This window comes from Vicugna pacos, chromosome X (assembly GCF_048564905.1).
Source record: "Vicugna pacos chromosome X, VicPac4, whole genome shotgun sequence".
NCBI classification, from domain to species: Eukaryota; Metazoa; Chordata; class Mammalia; order Artiodactyla; family Camelidae; genus Vicugna; species Vicugna pacos.
The window spans coordinates 66,702,834-66,711,399 of NC_133023.1; the positions used below are offsets into that span (position 1 = coordinate 66,702,834).

The 8,566-nt window shown below is 34.8% G+C and overlaps 1 pseudogene; it reads left to right on the forward strand.

Annotated features, from left to right (window-relative positions):
• The first annotated feature begins 286 nt into the window (after positions 1-286).
• LOC116277391 (cytochrome c oxidase subunit 8A, mitochondrial-like) lies at positions 287-493 on the forward strand (annotated as a pseudogene).
• Positions 494-8,566: the final 8,073 nt, after the last annotated feature.

The following is an 8,566-nucleotide window of genomic DNA, read 5'->3' on the forward strand; positions in this document are numbered from 1 at the left end:
GCGGGGAAAGGGAGTGGAATGGGATACATTGGGAGTTCGAGATTTGCAGATACTAAGTACTATATAAAATAGATAAGCAAGTGTCTACTATACAGCACAGGGGACTATATTCAACATCTTGTAGTAACCTATAATGAAAAAGAATATGAAAATGAATATATGCATGTATATGTATGATTGAAACATTATGTTGCAAACCAGAAATTGACACAACATTGTAAACTGACTATACTACAATAAAAAAAGAAAAAAAGGGCCAGCTATCTGCAGTCTATTCGGTGCGGTCATGTCTGTACTGACTGCTACTTCTGAGAGGCCTGACAGGCTTGGCCTGGAGGCTCCTGGTGCCATGTGCCCAGGTCCATTCCAAGCCTCTGCAGGAACAGCTCGGGACCATGGATATTGCCATTGGGCTCACCTCCTGCTTCTTGTGTTTCCTCCTGTTGTCGGGCTGGTCCTGTCACAGCTGGACAGCTACAAGAAGCGGGAGTGAAGGGAGATGTCCTCCCTCTCACCCTGTGACCTGACCACCCCCGGCCTGTCCTGATCATGTCTGCTGCATTCCTGGCCGGCCTCCCCTGGATCATGTCCTTCAGTTATAGTGACCTCTTCTGCAGTCATGACCTCTCCATTTCTCCATGGTGACATCCTGAGACCACATATTATCAGTTTATAAGGCCCTGCTCTGTAGGGCCCACCTTGTAACAATAAAGTCTATTTAAACCCTGCTTCAGAAACTCAAAAAAAAAGAAAAAAAAAAGTCCAACCAAAGACTTCACTACAGTTCAGTATTGAAAGAAAATCCCAAATCAAAAGAGCAATTACACTTGCTATTACTTGCTTTATTGCCATTTCCTCATGATTTTGAGAAACCAATGCTTCTGCTTTTGTGAAGCAAAAGTAACTAACAATAGAGATCAATCAAGATGGTAAAGTAAGAGGATGTGGAGCTCATCTCCCCCAGCAAACAAATCTAGATGTGAAACAATTCTCCCTGAAAATTAGCTGGAAACTGGCAGAAAGACTCCAGTACAATCAGGTTGTAAGAAAGATACACATGTAATCAGGTACGAAGTGAAGAAAAGAGATCAGATTAGGATCTGTGCCCCTGGGAGAGGACCTAAGGAAACGAAAGATTATACAAGATACCCATCCTGAGTAGTGAGATTTGAGAGTCAAAGATTGGATGAGTTGTGAGAGTCAAAGATTGGATGACCTAGTCTTGAGGGCATGATGAAAATAGAAACACAATACCCCAAAATATATGGGATGTAATGAAAGCAGTTCAAAAAGGGAAGTTTATAGTGATACAGTCCTTCCTCAAGAAACAAGAAAAATTTGAAATAAACAACCTAACCTACAACCTAAATGAATCAGAAAAAGAACAAAGCCCAAGGTCAGCAGAAGGAAGGAAATAATAGAGATCAGAGAGAAAATAAATAAAATAGAGATAAAAATTAGAAAAGATCAATACTACTAAGAGCCAGTTTTTTGAAAAGATAAACAAAATTGACAAACCTTTAGGCAGGCTCATCAAGAAGAAAAGAGAGGATTCAAATAAACAAAACAAGAAACAAAAGAGGAGAAATAATTGATACAACAGAGATACAAAAAAAATAAGAGAATAATACAAAGAGGTATATGCCAACAAGTTGGACAACACTGAAGAAATGTACCAATTTCTAGAAACATACAACCTGCCACTGAATCAAGAAGAAACAGGCAATTTGAATAAGCTGATCACTAGTAGTGAAACTTAATTGGTAATTTTAAAAATTCCCATCAAACAAAAGTTCAGAACTGGACAGCTTCACAGAGGAACTCCACCAAACACACAAAGAAGAGCTAATACCTAGTCTCCTCAAACTATTTCAAAAAACTGAAGGGGATGGCATACTCCCAAATTCATTCTAAGAGAATGTCATTATTCTGATATCAAAACAAGACAAAGACACTGCAAAAAAATAAAAGTACAGGCCAATATTACTGAGGACTATAAATTTTAAAAATCTTCAACAAAATATTTAGAAACCAAATCCAACAATATATATAAAAAGAGTCATACACCATGACCAAGTTGGATTTATTACAAGGACACAAGGATGGTTCAACATTCATGCAGCAATTGATGTGATAATATACCACATTAACAAAAGGAAGGCTAAAAAAATCACAAGATCATCCCAAAAGACACAGAAAAAGCATCTGACAGAATTCAACATCCATTCATGATTAAAAACTCTCATTAAAGTGGCTATACAGAGAATATATCTCAACACAATAAATGATAAATGATAAACCCACAGTTAACATCATACTCAACAGTGAAAATAAAACCCTTCCTCTAAATTCAGGAATAAGAGAAGGATGCCCACTCTCACTACATCAATTTAACATGCTATTGGATATCCTAGCCACAGCAATCAGCCAAAAAAAAAAAAAAGAAAAAAGAAAGAAATAAAAGGCATCCAAATTGGAAGGGAAGAAGTAAAGCTGCCACTATTTGCAGATGACATGATACTTTATATAGAAAAACCTAGTCTCCACACCAAAACTATGAGAACTAACAAATGAATTAAGCAAACTTGTAGGATACAAGATGATATACAGAAATTTGTTGCTTTTCTATATTACTATTAATGAATTATCAGAAAAAGAAAGTAAAAAATTATCCTGTTTAAAATCACATCAAAAAGAATAAAATATTTAAGAATAAATTTAATCAAGGAGGTAAAATATTTATATTCTAAAAACTATAAAAAACTGATAAAGGAAACTGAACATGATACAAAGAAATGGAAAGATATCCCATGCCCTTGTATTGGAAGTGTTAATGTTAAAATGGCCACAGTACACAAGGCAACCTACAGATTTAATGCAATCTCTATCAAAATACCCAGGACATTTTTCATAGAACTAGAACAAATAATCCTAAAATTCATATGGAACCACAAAAGACCCCAAAATGACAAAGCAATCTTGAGAGACAACAGAAAGTTGGAGGTATCACTCTCCCACACATCAGACTACACCATAAAGCTACAGTAATCAAGACATATGATACAGGCACAAAAAAATTGACTCAAAGATCAATGGCACAGAAGAGAGAGCCCAGAAATAAACCCATGCATCCATAGTTAACTAATATATGACAAAGGAGCAAGAATATAGAATGGAGAAAAGATAGTGTCTTCAATAAATGGCTCTGGGAAAACTGGACATCTACATGTAAAACAATGAGATTAGAATATTTACTCACATCATATACAAAAATAAACTCAAAATGGTATAAAGACCTAAAGTAAGACTTGAAACCACAAAACTAGAAAAGACAGACGTAGAATACTCTTTGATATACATCATAGTATTTTCTGGATCTGTCTCCTAAGGCAAAAGAAATGAAAGCAAAAATAAACAAATGGGACCTAATTAAACTTAAAAGCTTTTGCACAGCAAAGGAAACCATCCACACAATGAAAAGACAATCTATGGAATCAGAGAAAAATATTTGCAAATGATGTGACTTTCAAGGGGTTAATATCCAAAATATATAAACAATTCATACAACTCAATATCAAAACAAAACTACCCAATCAAAAAATAGGTGGAAGAGCTGAATAGACATTTTTCCAAAGAAGACATACAGATGGCTAACAGGCACATGAAAAGATGCTCACCATCACTAATAATCAAGGAAATGCAAACCAAAACCACAATGAGATATAACCTCACACCTGTAAGAGTGGTTATCATCAAAAAGTCTGCAAATAACAAATGTTGACAAGGATATGGAGAAAAGGGAATCTTGTACACTGTTGGCAGGAATGTAAACTAGTGGCAGGAATGTAAACTAGTGCAGCCACAATGGAAAACAGTATGGAGGTTTCTCAAAAAACTGAAAATAGAACTACCACAGGACCCAACAATTCCACTCCTGGGTGTAATACCAAAGAAAATGAAAGCTCTAATTCAAAAACATACCTGCACCCCAATGTTCATAGCAGCACTATTTACAATAGCCAAGACATGGAAGCAGGCTAAGTGTCTATCGACAGATGAATGAAGGAAATGTGTTGTATATATATGTATGTGTGTACACACTTATATACACACACAGAGATGTACATGCTGGAATATTACTAAGCCATACAAAAGAATGAGATTCTGCCACTGTAGCAACACAGATGGACCTAGAGATTATTGTGCTTAGTGAAATAAGCCAAATAGAGAAAGACTAACACTGCATGATATCACTTGTGTTGAATCTAAAAAATAAAACAAATGAATGTATACAGCAAAACAGAAACAGATATATAGACACAGGAAACAAACAAGTAGTTACTAGTATAAGATTAAGAGATATAAACTACTATGTAAAAATAGATATGTAGCAAGGATAAATTTAGAGCATAGGAAATTATAACCTTTATCTTGTAATAACTTTTAATGGAGTATAATCTGCAAAAATACTGAATTACTATCCTGTATACCTGAGACTAACATAATATTATAAATCAACTATACTTCAGTTAAGAAAAAGGAACCTACAATAAATTACTCTCAAAAGTGAAGTTTAAAAGGATAAAATAAATGGGGAAATCTCAAACAAGATTATAGCACACTGTCCCTTTCCCCCTCTTTCAGGTTTGCATTAGTAAACACAGCCATGGCAAACTATCTTTACAAATTATTTCTAGTGTATCTCAGCAAATACTGCCTTCAACAAACCAGTAAGTAAATGGTGTTCTTCAGGACCACACTGTTGTCTATTCCTTTTTTGGTATTCAGTGAATACCAATTATATATACTTTTGTACAGAGTTACTCTGAGTTACATTACAATACACTAGTTCATAATTAGCATTATAGGGTCAACTAAAACAGCAACTGAACCTGATGTCATTAAATACAGAAGAGCAGTAATCATCTCAGTATCTTACTCCAATTACTGTCAAAGTTCTCACATATCATACTGTATGAAACCATGACTTCATGGGATTGTAAAATACTCAATATAACTGGACAGTTTAAGTGGAAAATTATGATAAATAGAAATGTTAATTTAATTTATAACATATTTATGATTTTTTTGCAGTAACAGCATTTCAAATAAACTTAATGTACTTTAGCATCTAATGGAGTTTTATTCTATCAAAAAGTATCCCAAAGGAGTACAGTCTATATAATAATACTCATATTCAGAGAGCTAGTTCAATTATTTTAATACTGCTTTTTCAACACCCTTTTGTCTTTTAGAATACATACACACAGGATTATTAGATGCCACATATATAGTAAAGAAAATGCAACCATGATTGTTAGGTGAACTCACTTGGGTTATTTCCTTTAAAACATTGCTAAATTGGATATTAATACAAAGAATGTTTTTATTAACTCTAGCAAAGTTGTTAAAACCCTGGGTGCCTGTTAAGTATAAAATGAGCAACAATTCAAGTATGTGGATAATTTCCAGTGATACCATTGTATACTCAAACACATATTTAAATTACTTCATAAAGTAATCCAACCCCTAGGTAATACCCCCATACTATACATATTTAAATATATCTTCAAGATATTTTTTGTTTGGTCATATTTCCATTTTTTCCCTAAAAAGAGATGTCTTGACTTAGAACTAATCTATTATCATTCACTTTGAACAAGAAAGATTAAATCAAACAGAAATACATACTTGGGTCTTGACAACAAATAAAAAGTTTTAAAAAATCATACAATCCACTCTATTTCAGTGCCTCACTCTAATGGGACATACTAAAAATCACTCAAATGTTGGCCATCTGATCTTGTGCTCTTACAAACAAGCCTCCCATATCCTAAATTGTGTCTCAGCTGTGGATGGAACTTCCTTATTTCCTCTAGCTCTCCCAGGTGATAAGGAATACTTTCCACTCTATCCTCAAAATTAGGCTTGCTTCAGAGGTTCTTGAAAATCCACTGAATAATAACACATCTGGCCTTAATTTCTACATCAGTCAGTTAACTGCATTAATCCCCAAAGACCTTTGGGGCAGAAAGACTTGTTCAGTTTGTTTTGGAGTGTATTTTACTGCTCATTAAAGAGGACATTAAAATTTAGTAGTCTCATTATCAACATATAATTGGATTTATTCTAATTAAATTCTATACAACGTAACACTAATGGACCCCTCGTGTCACTGAAATTCTTCTATTCAGGGTTATGCTGTCACAAGGGGAGTGGTGTACCCTAGTACTAGACAGACACAGGACAGGGTCAGGGGAGGCACAGGCTGTTGCTATAAATGGATGGTAGGAGACAATTGTCAAAATTCATTTACCAGTTGGTGAGCACTAAAGTGCTCACTTTTATAAGGACAGAGTGAGCATGGAGTTGTTCCTCTGTTTCTGAACTGATAATGTTCTATTGTCACCATCTTCTAAGTCCCTGAAGCATATCTCAGAACACAGCTGGAATAAAGTGAGATCCTTTTGGACATAGTTTTTGATAGCTGGTAATACTTTGATATACATGGCAGAAATAAAAAGGATTACAGTAGTAGAGCACATGGAAATCTAGAACAGCAAAATCATCACTTGGGATCCAAGTAATTAAGATCCTCAATGTTTAGATCATTTTTTTTCATGCTCTAATTTGAGAAGAATGTGGGAAATTTTTAAAAAGAAGAAAGAAAATAAAAATCTCACATAAGTTTTCTTGAATAACAGGCATAAAAGGCCTGAAAATAAGGCTCTGGGAACTGCCTTTTGGCAGGAAGCAGTACAAGATAGATGGTAAGTGACATGTGGCAGGAAGACAGTAATGAAGACATTACAGTAATGCAAGCATGAGTTTATAAACAGCTGTATGAGGGTGGGTAATGTAAAGAATGGAGAAAAAATCCAAGAGAGATTTAAAAGAAAAAAATAGAGAACTCAGTGAGAAACTGTACATAGAAAAAGAGGAGATTAATCAGTTAAAATACCTTCAAACTAGAAAGAGAAAAAAAAAGAGAGACCTACAAAAGATTTTTTTGGCTATTTGGGGTCTTTTTGTGGTTCCTTATAAATTTTGAAATTGTTTGTTCTAGTTCTGTGAGGAATGTCGTGAGTATTTTCATGGGAGTTGTGCTGGATCTGTGGATTGCTTTGGGTAGTATGGCCATTTTGGTAGTGTTGATTCTTCCAACCCAAGAGCACAAGAAATCTTTCCATTTCTTTGTGTCATTTCAATTTTCAGAGTATAAGTAACCTCCTTGGTTAGGTTTATTTCTAAGTATTTTGTTGTCTTTGACATAATAGAAATGTCTCTGCTGGTTATAAAATTCCAGTTTTTGAAGTGAAAAAAAATGTAAATGAAGGGCTACAAATGGCAAAATACCCTTCTTATGGGTGAGTTGTATTCCATTACATATATATATGCTGCATCTCCATTATCTGTTCAACTACTGATGTGCACTTAGGATGCTTCCATATCTTGGCAATTATAAATAATGTTGCTGTTAATAGCAGGGTGTATGTATCTTTTTGAATTAATTCTTATTTTGTGGTTGGCTTTATTCCTTTGATAACTATGTAAGTTTAAAAAGCTAAAGCTCTAAACATTCTTAGAAACAATGAACAGTACATATATGTAAATTAAAAAATGTATGTGCAGTGAAAAAAAAAAAGATCTATCAAGCCATGAAAGACATGGAAGAAACTTAAAAGACATATTACTAAATGAAAGAAGCCAGTCTGAAAAGGCTATAAACTGTTCGATTCTAACCAAATGACATTCTGGAAAAGGCAAAGCTACAGAAACAATAAAAAATGATTGGAGTGTATTTTATGGTTTCCAGGGGGTTGGGGAGAGGGAGGGAGGGAGGAATGAACAGATGGAGCACAAGGGATTTTTGGGCCAATGAAATTACTCTGTATGATACTATAGTGGTGGCTACATGTCATTACGCATTTGTCAAAACCCATAGAATGTACATCAAGAGTGAACCCTAATGTAAACTATGGACTTTGGTCAATAATAATGTGCCCATATTGGTACATCAATTATACCAAATATGCCACACTGATGAGGGATGTTGAGGGGAGGGGAGTAAATATGTGTGGGTGGGGAGGGCTAATGTGTGAACTCTGTATTTTCTGCTCAATTCTGTTGTGAGCCTGAAACTGCTCTAAAAGAATAAAGCATATTAAAAAAATAATAAAATTAAATAAAATATCTTCAAACCATCTGGCCTGGAAAATGGAAAGAGTAACAAAGTGTAGACAGAAATTGGAAGTTGATGTTAAGGGAAAGTAATTTCAGTTTCCAACACTTTGAATATGAGACGTCAGTGTGATATTCAGGCTATGTCTGTTGGCTACGTCCCGTACAGTACTGCAGTGCATGTAAGAGCTCATGCCTATGTTGATTTGGGAGACACTTGCATGGAGCAGTAGCAAAGAATGTAGTTTGGTGCAGCCAATATGGAAAACAGTATGGAGATTCCTTTAAAAACTAAAAATAGACTTATGATATGATCCAGCAATCCTACTCCTGGGTATATATCTGGAGGGAACTCAAATGCAAAAAGATATATGCACCCCAATGT